Consider the following 13674-nt stretch of genomic DNA (forward strand, 5'->3'; position numbering starts at 1 on the left):
CCGCATCGCCACTCCATCGATGACTCCAGCCAGATCTCGTCCCACGCTCGACGCGCTCCCGTGGACGCGCAGGCCGCGCTACTCACGGCATGCGAGCTCCTATGTTACCGCCCCCTCGATGACCTCTACGAGGATTGGCTCGCCCGCATCACCGAGCTCGTCAGCGCCGCAGGGGGCTACCCTACACCGTCCCTCTCACTGCCTCACCCGCTGCCGAGTACGGGCGACGCGGCTCAAGGAGCGCCTCCACCACCTCAGCCCCAAGGCAGCGCCCTGGCTCCAAGGCACGCGGCTCCCGAACATGACCCACCACGCCCGGCGCCCGCGCGAGAAGAAAGAAGTTGTCAAGAAATCCATTGGCCCCAAGGAGGCGCCCCCGTGCTCCCTACACCGGCCCGACAAAACCGCGCACTGCCAATGGCAGCGGTGCGCGGGCATCATCAAGAGCAAGGTCCACGGCAGCAACGGGCTCTGGTGGCCACAGCAGGCTGTCGCGCCTACACCCCCGAGCTGCGCAGCATCGCCTGGCCGGGCAAGTTCAAGCCGGACCTGCCTCCTCGCTATGACGGCACCCCCGACCCCGAAGAGTTCTTGCAGCTCTACAAGCTGAGCATCGAGGCGGCCAAAGGCGACGAGAAAGTTATGCCGAACTGGTTTCCCATAGCGCTCAAGGACGGTGCCCGCTCCTGGCCCCTGAACCTGCCTCCCGGCTCAATCTCTTCCTGGGACGAGATACACGGTCACTTCATCACCAACTTCCAGGGCACTCGCGACCGCCCCCTGACCATCGGTGACCTGCGCCACATCAAGCAGCAGCCTGGGAAGACCCTGCAGAAATACATCCAGCACTTCAACAGCGTCCGTGTCAAGATCCCCAAGGTCACGGACGAGACCATCATTTCAGCGTTCTCTGATGGCGTACGCGACGTCAAGATGAAGGAGGAGCTGGCCATCCACGAGGAGTTGTGCACATCCCTAGAGTTATGCTCGCCGCGGAGCCAAACACGAAGCGCGGCAGGGACCAGCCAGAGTCATCCAAGGGCAGCCGACCTTTCTATGCCTACCATAACCTCCACACCCATAACACCAACGATTGCCATGAGCTCAGGGCCGTTCGAGAAGGACACTTCGGCCGACGCCTAGAGCGCAATGACCGGGGCTACGGCCAAGGAGAAGTACGTGGCAGAGGACAATGGAACGACCGTGGTCCTCGCGAGGGCGCCTGGAGGGATCAGCCTCGCGAAGACCGCCCGTAGGGCAACGCAGGTCTTCCTCCACTGCCACCACCACCAAGAACGAATGACGAACATCATCAGGACGAGGGGGTTGGGGGCTTTCAGGAGCCACGTGCTATCTCTTGCATCTTGGGTGGAGCTCAGGCCCCAGCCTCTCAGTGCATCTTCAAGCAGTTCGCTCGCGAGGTGAACGCGGTCCTCCCCAAGCTCGGGGCCACGTGCCCGCTCAGGTGGTCCAAGTGTGCCATCACCTTCAGTTCAGCGGATCAACTCAAGTGTGCGGCTACTGTTGGCGTCCTCCCGATGCTCTGTTCCCCAGTCATCAGCAACGTGTAGGTCACCAGGACCCTCATTGATGGCGGTGCAGGCCTTAATGTCCTGTCCGTCGAGATGTTTGACAACCTTCAAGTGCCATATGATCAGCTCCAGCCTACCAAGCCTTTTTCGGGAGTTACCGATGGATCCACCACCCCGATAGGGCAGGTCCGCCTCCCTGTCACCTTCGAGCGCGACAACTACCGCACCGAGCTCATCGACTTCGATGTCGCCCACATCCACCTACCATACAATGCCATCCTAGGGTATCCAGCCCTGGCCAAGTTCATGGCAATGACCCACCATGGCTACAACGTCCTCAAGATGCCAGGAAGTGGCGGAATCATCATGGTCCCCTGTGAAGAGAGAGATGTGGTGTGCTCCCTCGAGCGTGCCTTCCAAGCTACATCAATCGAGGATCCAAGCAGCAAAGGCGAGAACCCTCTGGAGGCCAACCACAAGAAGAAGAAGAAGCCGCTTCACCCGATTCCTCAAGAGGTCGGCATCTCGGGTGGTGCCACATTAGGATCTCCCCCCGTGCATGGGGCGCCTCCTTCCATCGCATAGGAAGGCACGCCAAGTGCCCTCCTCGGGCAGGGCTCGGGGGCTCTCTTCTGGAGGGCCTCAGACCTTGCCAACTGAAAGTGTAACTATCCCTAGGTGGTTTTGGTAATTCATAACAACATATAGCTCATTGAGATAATGCTATTCCAAGACAAATATTTCAGGAAAGCTCAATGAATGGCATGGCATGGATGATGAAAGTGGATCCCTCAAAATATCAAGGACAAAGGATTGGCTCAAGATCAAAAGCTTAAGACTCTTCATTTTACATTTTAGTGATCCAAGATCACATTGAGTCTATAGGAAAAGCCAATACTATCAAGGAGGGATGAGGTGTTGCTTAATGAGCCTCTTGCTTCATGTGCTTAGTGATATGATCCAAATACCCTCAACTACTTTCTCACATCCACATATGACCTAAACCTAAGGTCAAAATCGGTCACACCGATTCTTTCTATCCGACGCCACCAAGTTCAAATGTCATGGCCACTGCCACAAACCCTAGGCAAATCGGTCTCACCGATAGGGATCTCGGTCTCACCGAGATGGGATTGTAATCTCTCTGTTTCCCTTCATAACGTTTCGGTCTAACCGAAGTGAGCGATCGGTCCCACCGAGATTGCCATGTAAACTCTCTGTTTCCCTTTCGTAACATTCCGGTCTCACCAAAAAGAGCGAATCAGTCCCACCGGGTTTACCTGACCAACTCTCTGGTTAGCTAATTACCAAAATCGATCTCACCGAGTTTGTGTAATCGGTCTCACCGAGATTACGTTATGCCCTAACCCTAACCATATTGGTCCTACCGAGTTGCATGTCGGTCCCACCGAAAACCCTAACAGTCACTAGATTTGTTGAATCGGTCCGACCGAGTTTATCAATTCGGTCCCACCAAGTTTGGCAAGTTGTGTGTAACGGTTAGATTTTGTGTGGAGGCTATATATACCCCTCCACCTCCTCTTCATTCGTGGAGAGAGCCATCAGAACAAACCTACACTTCCAACTTACCAGTTCTGAGAGAGAACCACCTACTCATGTGTTGAGGCCAAGATATTCCATTCCTACCATATGAATCTTGATCTCTAGCCTTCCCCAAGTTGCTTTCCAACCAAATATTCTTTCTACCAGATCCAAATCCTATGAGAGAGAGTTGAGTGTTGGGTAGACTATCATTTGAAGCACAAGAGCAAGGAGTTCATCATCAACGCACCATTTGTTACTTCTTGGAGAGTGGTGTCTCCTAGATTGGCTAGGTGTCACTTGGGAGCCTCCGACAAGATTGTGGAGTTGAACCAATGATTTTGTAAGGGCAAGGAGATCGCCTACTTCGTGAAGATCTACCACTAGTGAGGCAAGTCCTTCGTGGGCGACGGCCATGGTGGGATAGACAAGGTTGCTTCTTCGTGGACCCTTCTTGGGTGGAGCCCTCCGTGGACTCACGCAGCCGTTACCCTTCGTGGGTTGAAGTCTCCATCAACGTGGATGTACGATATCACCACCTATCCGTGTCTCCAATTGTGTTTGAATCCTCCAAACCCTTCCCTTTACTTTCTTGCAAGTTGCATGCTTTAATTTCCGCTGCCTATATACTCTTTGCATGCTTGCTTGAATTGTGTGATGATTGCTTAACTTGTCCAAAAATAGCTAAAATCTGCCAAAGTCTAAAATTGGGAAAAGGTTAAGTTTTTAATTGGTCAAGTAGTCTAATCACCCCCCCTCTAGGCATACTTCAAGGTCCTACAAGTGGTATCAGAGCTTTGGTCTCCATTTGCTTTGATTTCCATAGCTTTTGGTGGTCATAGCCTTGGTTTCACAACCTAGGAGAGTATGGCGTCTAGCGAGGGAAATTATCACCGTAGAGGTCCTTACTTTGATGGTACTAATTTTGCTAGTTGGAAGCATAAGATGAAAATGCATATTCTCGGACATAACCCCGCCGTTTGGGCTATTGTTTGTATTGGCTTGCAAGGTGAATTCTTTGATGGGAGAGAGCCGAACCGTGAAGCTAATCCGGATGAATTGAAGATGTTGCAATACAACGCTCAAGCTTGTGATATCCTCTTCAATGGCTTGTGCCCCGAAGAATTCAACAAAATCAGCCGTCTTGAGAATGCAAAGGAAATTTGGGATACTTTGATTGATATGCATGAAGGTACCGACTCCATCAAGGAATCCAAGTTGGATGTGCTCCAAAGTCAGCTTGACAAGTTCAAAATGAAGGATGGTGAAGGTGTCGCTGAAATGTACTCTAGGCTTGCTCTTATCACAAATGAGATTGTCGGCTTAGGGAGTGAAGAGATGACCGACAGATTCATCATCAAGAAGATCCTAAGAGCATTGGATGGAAAATATGATACCGTGTGCACATTGATTCAAATCATGCCCAATTACAAGAATCTCAAGCCAACGGAAGTTATTGGCAGAATTTTTGCTCATGAGATGTCACTCAAGGATAAGGAGGAACTTCACAACAAGTCAAGTGGTGCTTACAAAGCCTCATGTGAAGCCCCCACATCATCAAGTGAGAAACAAACCTTCAATGAAGAATTGAGCTTAATGGTGAAGAATTTCAACAAATTCTACAAGAGTAGAAGCAAAGAAAGAAGCTCTAAGTCAAGGTCCTACAATGACAAAAGATCTTCCAGTCGAGAGCGCAATTGCTACAATTGTGCGAGACCCGGACACTATTCCTATGAGTGTACGGCACCCTACAAAAGAAGAGAAGATTCTCCAAAAAGAAGAAGTAGAAGAGAAGAATCACTAACAAGAGAGAGGAGGAGTAGAGATGATCATTATGAACGAAGACCCTCACGGAGAAGCAAGGATTCGGAAAGGAAGGACAAGTCATCAAAGAGCTACACAAAACGAAGACATCAAGCTCATGTTGGTGAATGGGTATCCGGCTCCGACTCCGACCATCACTCCGAGAGAAGCTATCACTCCGACTCCGAATATACTCAAGATGAAGGTGTTGCCGGTATAGCACTTGTGTCAACCAACTCCTACAACATATTTGAATCACCAAATGAAGGAATTGGAAGATGCTTCATGGCTAAAGGCCCTAAGGTAACTCATCCCGAGTATGTTGATAGTGATGAAGATGACTTGCTAGGTGATGATGATTTACTTATTGACAACTCTAGTGATTAATACTACGATAAAACGTCAATTAATCATGCCAATCAAGATAAAACGAATGACAATGATAAGGAGAAGATTGAGCTTCTAACTAAAGAACTAAACACTCTTAAGTTAGCTCATGAAACTATCTTCGAAGATCATCGAGAACTTTTAAGGGCTCATGAGAAGTTACGCTTTGAAAAGCTCAATCTTGAGCAAGAGCATGAGTTCTTAAAAGCAATCAATGATGATCTCCGTAAGAAAAGTTCTTCTTATATTGCCAAGCGTTTACTCTTATCTACTTACATGCCTCAAGTCAAGTCTAGTAACAAGAACAAGAAAGATCCTTCCTCTAGTAGTAGCAATAACAATGCTAAATCCAATATTGTTGCTTCTAGTAGTTCTCTTGATTCCACTAATGATTCTCTCAGCCAAGTTACACTTGAGCAAGAAAATAGCTTATTGAAGGGAATTATAGAGAAAGGTGTATACAAGAGCCTTGCCGGGAGTAAGCAATTCGAGGAAATTGTACGCAAGCAAGGAAGGCACTGGAAGAATCAAGGTGTTGGTTTTGAACGAAAGTTCAATGCCAATGGAGTTGAGTGGGAAGAAAATCAATACCCCAAGACGAAGTTTGTTCCTCAACAAGAGAAGTATGATCCTACTTCCTTCAAGGGAACACTAACACAAGATGATCTTCCACCACAAGACCACAAGAACAAAGGCAAGGACAAGCTTCAAGAGGAGATTGATGCATTTGAAGAAGCACCTAAGGCCTTGGTCAAGTGGGTTCCCGAGACTATGTCAAGTTCTACTTCATCAAGCACGACTACAACACCAAGGATTCCCATCAAGATGATGTGGATCCCGAAGAAGAAGAACTAGAGAGTTCTTGAGGGTGACTCCGTCAACATTCCTCACTCATATCATTATGGCAAGGACAAGTGCAATCAACTTCCACATCTTGCACTAGTTCAAGGAGTCACAAACCCTCATGTTGGTAAGGCAAGGGACAAGGTAACCTAATGATTTCATGGACATCATCTTGTGTGTGCATCACTCTATGTCTATGGATATTCTTGTTTGTTCCTTGTGGGACTAACCCATGTAGGTATGTTGAAAGTGCAACTCACTCCAAAGGATTGCTCCAAATGATCTACATCAACATTGAGCATCCACATCTTCAACACCTACATGAAGTCATCATCGACAAAACCCAAGGTTAGTTCATCCCTCTAAAAGGGGATCTCGCATCTAGGGGGAGCTTAACTCTAAGAATTGAGTCAAAGCAACTCTAATGGTGTGAACACATCAATGCATTATGTAAAAGTGGTAACCCCACTTGACCTTAAACGATGAGTATGACCTATGATCAAATGTTCTCATTTGACTCCTAAGTCAATATACTCATATATAGATGACCTAGTCATCGCCAATTGTTTGATAGATGCTAGAATTGGTTGTGCATGCTTTGCCACATATTTCATTTGTCATTTTATTGTGTGAGCATGTTGGTTGCATATTTTTTCTCATTCAAGGACATCCACTTGTTGTTTTGATCGATTGGCTTCTTTTTCTTTGGCCAAGTGGATGGACAAGAATGCCTAAGAACCTTCTCTAGCTATCTATGTTTTTCTCGTCTCAAACTCTATTCATGCTACATCACAAAATATGATCAAGTCAGATTCGAACCACTCTGTGTGAGGAGCACTCGGAGTCCCCGATTCGTATAGACTTAAACTTCCAAAACTTCTTTGTGATTCTCGGTCTGACCGATTCCTCCATTTCGGTCCTACCGAGATCAGTAAGTCGATCTAGGTTTTCAATCTCGGTGCAACCGATTTGAACTTTTCGGTCACACCGAGTTGCTGTAACTGTATACAGTTATGCATCTCGGTGCCACCGAGTTGTTCCACTCGGTCACACCGACAGTGTCGGGCTATATATACTCACGGGCAAATTTTGGAAAATTTTCTCCAAACTCTTCGCCCGCGCATAGCTCGCTCTGCCTACTAGGTCTACGGATCGTCGACTTCATCGCCAGCCGCCTCCTATCGCTGGTCTCCGCCGCCGTCAACAGAATTCACCCCCGCTGTTGCCACCATAGCGAGTTCATCGCCAAGCTAGGGTATGGACTCGATCACAGTGCTATCCTCGTTTGATTCTTAGCACATTGTGTTCGTAATGCATCTTTCAACGATTGAAACACTCCTATCCAGTTAATACAATCCTTAGAATAGATGTGATTCAAAAATTTAGGGTTAGGTTTCCACCGAAACCATCTCGGACCCACCGAGTTGAAAAACTCGGTCCCACCGATTTGGCTAACGCCATTGCACTAGTAAGTCTCGATCTGACCGAGAATTACAAATCGGTGTGACCGATTTTAAAATTTTGTGAAACCCTAGCAGTCTCGGTGCCACCGAACTGTGACTCGGTCCTACCGAGTTCACCAGTTTAGGTTCCAAAACTGCTTCGGTATCACCGAGTTTGAAAATCGGTTGATCCGAAATGCTTTCTATGGAAAACTAAAACTGAACTTTTGAATCATTCTTTTGCAAAATCTCTGCATTTTGTGATGCTCATCCATTCTATCTCATCTATAACTATTCACAGGGTCAGCAGTCAGTGATTTGCAGCATGTCAGACCAAAGTGATAGTCAGAACAAGTCAGAAGAGTAGATTCACATGAGTGAGGGCACTAGTCCCTCAAGCAGCTCAGATGAAGGGAGCAGAAGCACTCCCAGCAATTTGCCCAAGGCTGCCACAAGGACAAGAAAGAAGAAGACCTCAGAATCAGAGGATGAGGATTATATAGGAGAAGAAGATGAGGCTACTTCCAAGAAAGTAGAGCTCAAGAAGGTGCACAGCTCAACTGCAGTAAAGCCAGGCATGAAGATCAAAAGGCCTGCAGGTAGACAACCAATGTCCAAAGCCAGAGTCTCCACTAAAGTATCTTTGGAATCCCAACCCAAAGAGCATGTTGCTGCTGAAGGAAAGAAAAGGAAGGAAAGGGCCAAAAAGACCATGGCCAGAGTTGTTGGTCAACCTTCCATGATGGAAGAGGAAGAAGAGGTTGCTGCACCAGCACCCAAGGCACAAAAGCTGATGGGTGATGCTATAAAGTCAGGGGCTGCAACATCAAAGCCCAAAGAAGCACCCAAAGCTGCCCCCAAGCCCAGGATTGCACCAAAGAGGAATACCAGGAGTATACCAGCAGCTGAAAAGAACAAGGCCCCAATGCCTCATGTTGCTGCTGAGGAAGATGAAGAAGGGCAGGTCCTAAGGAAGCTCAAACCCAAGATTCCAGACCACAATGATGCTCATCCTGTGGCTGAGGACATGAATATCAGGAGAGATTCAGGGTTGAGGCTATGGAGAATGACAGATCCATATGCCACCGGGAGAAGGACTGATGTTGATTACAGGTTCCATACAAAGGAACAACAGGACTTCTATGAGACAATCTTGTTGGACAAGAAGCCCATAGTGTGTGATATGAGGTGGGTCGACTGGACCTACATGAAGGAAAATGAAGAACACTATCCTGGAGTGCAAGATAGTTTTGTTGCTTGTGGAGTTGCAGATTTTGTTGGGCAGAAGCTCACCAACTGGAATGATGAACTCATTATGCAATTCTACTCCACAGCACACTTCTATCTAGATGGCAGGATAGTTTGGATGTCAGAAGGTACGAGGTACCAGTCAACCACAGAGGAATGGGCAAGTCTGATCAATGCCCCCAAGGAGAGTGAAGATAAATTGGATGTCTATGCCAAGAACAAGATGGGACACAATACTATGTCACATATGTACAAGGAGATTCCAGACAAAGCTCTTGAGACTTTCTCGTTTGGGTTAGTTCATTTTCTTCTGTCAGGGCTGCCTATGATCAACTGGATCTTAAGGCACACTCTTTTGCCCAAATCAGGTGACCACAACATGATCAGAGGGCATGCCATAAACTTGCTACACATATTTGATGTGCCACAGAAATTCAAGGTCATGAGTCTTATGGTTGAGACTATCAAGAGGACTGCATCAGATCAAAAGAGAAGTTGTGGATATGCCCCACAGATTCAGGAGTTGATTAACTCAAAGATGGGCACAGGAAAATATCAGTTGGATAAAGAACATTTTTCTCTCTATCCAGACTTTGAGGACAATCAAGTTGTAATGAATGAGAATGAACCATCATCAGTGCAAGCTCAAGAGAAGAAGGAGAAGGCAAGGAAAGAGAAGGCTGCGAAGATGCCAACTCAAGAGGAGGCATCTGAATACTTTTTGAAGAACAAATAGGAGCATCTTGGTTACTTGATAGCATCAACACTGAGGATTGAGAAGGGGTTGGCCACCCTAACTCAAAACCAGGAGAGCCTGGAAAGAATCATGGAACAAAAATTCTATGATCTAGATGTCAAAGTAACTGAGATTCAGTCAGTTGTGGAGCAGCTTCAGGATGACATGCAGGAGAGGAAGGGCAAGACAACCACTGATGCATTTGCCAGAGTGCCTAGAGCTCAGAGGTCAGCTGCAGTGCCTGTGACAGACACTAGAGCCACATCATCTACACCAGCTATAGCTCCAGGGCAATAAGCTCCAGCACCAACTCCTCCAGCTCCATCTACATCGACTGAAGTCTTCGTCCAAGGAGCCATCTCTACACCACCACCTGAAGATCAAGCCTGAGAGTCGATCTAGCACTATGCATTTTCTATGAACTTTTTGGTAACTTGTTGCCAAAGGGGGAGAAAAATGTATAGATCATAGGCTTCGAGAGAGAGAGTGTGTTGCTTTTATTCTCCCTTGCTTTGGTGGTTAAACTTTGTTTGCTTTTGATTGCTTGAGATACTATGTTATTATCTGTGAGACATTGATGATCATGTGTTTGATCATAAGATACACTTATGCCTGTTTGATGATATTATCTTACCTATCCTTATATGATCATTCACTTTGCTTGGTGATGAGTGCATGTATTCAATCTTTATTATTTTGAGCACTCCACCAAGATGTATGTGACATGGAAGAGTAACCCATGAGCCTAATTCCTTGTGCATTTGCAGTCCAAAGCAAATCTTAACATATGCACAAATTTAGGGGGAGCTCTTGCTTATCACATACTTCTCAAAGCGACGATGTTTTTCAATCTTATTATCATTTGTCGAAGCTTTGATCTATATGTTGTCATCAATTACCAAAAGGGGGGAGATTGAAAGTGCAACTATCCCTAGGTGGTTTTGGTAATTCATAACAACATACAGCTCATTGAGCTAATGCTATTCCAAGACAAATATTTCAGGAAAGCTCAATGAATGGCATGGCATGGATGATGAAAGTGGATCCCTCAAAATATCAAGGATAAAGGATTGGCTCAAGATCAAAAGCTCAAGACTCTTCATTTTACATTTTAGTGATCCAAGATCACATTGAGTCTATAGGAAAAGCCAATACTATCAAGGAGGGATGAGGTGTTGCTTAATGAGCCTCTTGCATCATGTGCTTAGTGATATGCTCCAAATACCCTCAACATCTTTCTCACATCCACATATGACCTAAACCTAAAGTCAAAATCGGTCACATCGATTCTTTCTATCCGGCACCATCGAGTTCAAATGTCATAGCCACTGCCACAAACCCTAGGCAAATCGGTCTCACCGATAGGGATCTCGGTCTCACCGAGATGGGATTGTAATCTCTTTGTTTCCCTTCGTAACATTTCGGTCTAACGAAAGTGAGTGATCGGTCCCACCGAGATTGCACTGTAAACTCTCTATTTCCCTTTCGTAACATTTCGGTCTCACCGAAAAGAGCGAATCGGTCCCACCGGGTTTACCTGACGAACTCTCTGGTTAGCTAATTACCAAAATCGGTCTCACTGAGTTTGCGTAATCGGTCTCACCGAGATTACGTTATGCCCTAACCCTAACCATATCGGTCCTACCGAGTTGCATGTCGGTCCCACCGAAAACCCTAACGGTCACTAGATTTGCTGAATCGGTCCGACCGAGTTCATCAATTCGGTCCCACCGAGTTTAGCAAGTTGTGTGTAACGGTTAGATTTTGTGTGGAGGCTATATATACCCCTCCACCTCCTCTTCAGTCGTGGAGAGAGCCATCAGAACAAACCTACACTTCCAACTTACCAGTTCTGAGAGAGAACCACCTACTCATGTGTTGAGGCCAAGATATTCCATTCCTACCATATGAATCTTGATCTCTAGCCTTCCCCAAGTTGCTTTCCACTCAAATCTTCTTTCCACCAGATCCAAATCCTATGAGAGAGAGTTGAGTGTTGGGGAGACTATCATTTGAAGCACAAGAGCAAGGAGTTCATCATCAACGCACCATTTGTTACTTCTTGGAGAGTGGTGTCTCCTAGATTGGCTAGGTGTCACTTGGGAGCCTCCGACAAGATTGTGGAGTTGAACCAAGGAGTTTGTAAGGGAAATGAGATCGCCTACTTCGTGAAGATCTACCGCTAGTGAGGCAAGTCCTTCGTGGGCGACGGCCATGGTGGGATAGACAAGGTTGCTTCTTCGTGGACCCTTCTTGGGTGGAGCCCTCCGTGGACTCGCGCAGCCGTTACCCTTCGTGGGTTGAAGTCTCCATCAACGTGGATGTACGATAGCACCACCTATCGGAACCACGCCAAAAACATCCGTGTCTCCAATTGCGTTTGAATCCTCCAAACCCTTCCCTTTACTTTCTTGCAAGTTGCATGCTTTAATTTCCGCTGCCTATATACTCTTTGCATGCTTGCTTGAATTGTGTGATGATTGCTTGACTTGTCCAAAAATAGCTAAAATCTGCCAAAGTCTAAAATTGGGAAAAGGTTAAGTTTTTAATTGGTCAAGTAGTCTAATCACCCCCCTCTAGACATACTTCAAGGTCCTACACCAACATCACGAGGGAGGCGCTCGGGCACCACTTGGAGGCGTGCTTCATGGCACGTTTATCCCAGGAAGGCACAGGATGAGGAAATCCCAACGTTCAGAAATTTGTCACCAAGACCACTCAGGAGCTTCAGGAAGCAAGAGCCATGCACAGCGATTGCCGAATGCCTGGCGTGGCTCCCCATCTAGGCGAGGATGGTGGACTGCGCGTCTCCATCGACATCCCAGGGCTCAATCGAGCCACGTCTCAGGAGCGTTTCTGGCCTTCGCGCGTGGGACGCTGCGAGGGTCCACCGCACAGCTACGTTCGCATGCCTTTTGGCCTGCCGAACGCAGCCGCCATCCACCAGCGACACCTGCGGAGCATTCAGGCGGCTCAGGAGGCCAGGCACCACGTGGTCCTCACGGAGATGGAGACGGTCCTCAAGGAACCGCCTGGACCCCCAGAGCCTCCCGAGGCTTAGGGTTCCGGTGGCTCGTGAGGAACAGCCTCCTCACCGCGCATCTTCAGCTACTCCAACACCCCCTCCATCTACAACGGAACCAGGTGACATCCTCCAAGTTCATTTCAGCTGGGAGTGCCCTCAGGGCTGCATCATTCCCAGGCCTTGTGGATCCGTCCCTGCGGCATGTATCCCTTTTTCTTACGCTTTTAGCTTACCTTGCTGGGGGCGCTCCTTGGGCTACATCATCCCCCAGCCGCTCGGGCCTGGCCCAGTGGCACGTATCCATTTTGCTTTTACCTAAGCTGGTTTGCCTTTCATGCCTAATCTACTTGTGATTATCACCTGTTTGACTGCCATATACCACGGGAGCCGCTCACGCTGGCCCGACACTTGCGCATGGGTCCGTCCCTGCAACACCGACAAATCTAAGCAGTCGAGCTCTAGCTCGCGGCAGCCCTGTGTGCGTCACCTCACCAGGCCCTCAGTGCCCTCACCCTCTCTCTCGGAGCAACCGTTGGTCGGTCGGCAATCATAATGGCAACTCGTGCCTTTCTCGTGCTGGTTTGCAGGAACCTCCTGAGGACTACAGCGGGCGGCACCACGAGCTCCCTCTCTTTCCCATGCGATCTGCTTGCGCGTTAAAATGGGGGCTCATGACCATCGCGACTCAGGAGCTCTTACTGGCTCTCCATCCCTCACCGCTGGCCTTGTCCACGGCATCGTGACCTGGCATATCAGCGGCGGCTGAGCTCGCTCGAGGGCAGGGACCTAAGGACGTAGAGCACGAAGGAGAGTGTGGGTAAGATGAGAGAAGGCTCGCACGGGCCCAACCCAGCTGCGCTACCGCTGCCGACGCTCAAGTCCGGCGCAACACGAGGGAATGACTCCATACTACCAAGATAAGTTTCACGCTTGGAACAGCCTATCACTACAACGCAGAATTCTTACTTGGCACGGCCCTGTGATGACAACGTTACCTTCCTTTCTCACCACTCGACGACTGCTTGCGCGCTAAAGGGGACCTCCCGAGCATCCTGACTCGGGGGCTCTTACTGGACCTCGGGCCGCTCACCTCCTGGCCTTGACCACGGCATCGCG

The sequence above is a fragment of the Triticum dicoccoides genome, chromosome 2B (assembly GCF_002162155.2).
Source record: "Triticum dicoccoides isolate Atlit2015 ecotype Zavitan chromosome 2B, WEW_v2.0, whole genome shotgun sequence".
NCBI classification, from domain to species: Eukaryota; Viridiplantae; Streptophyta; class Magnoliopsida; order Poales; family Poaceae; genus Triticum; species Triticum dicoccoides.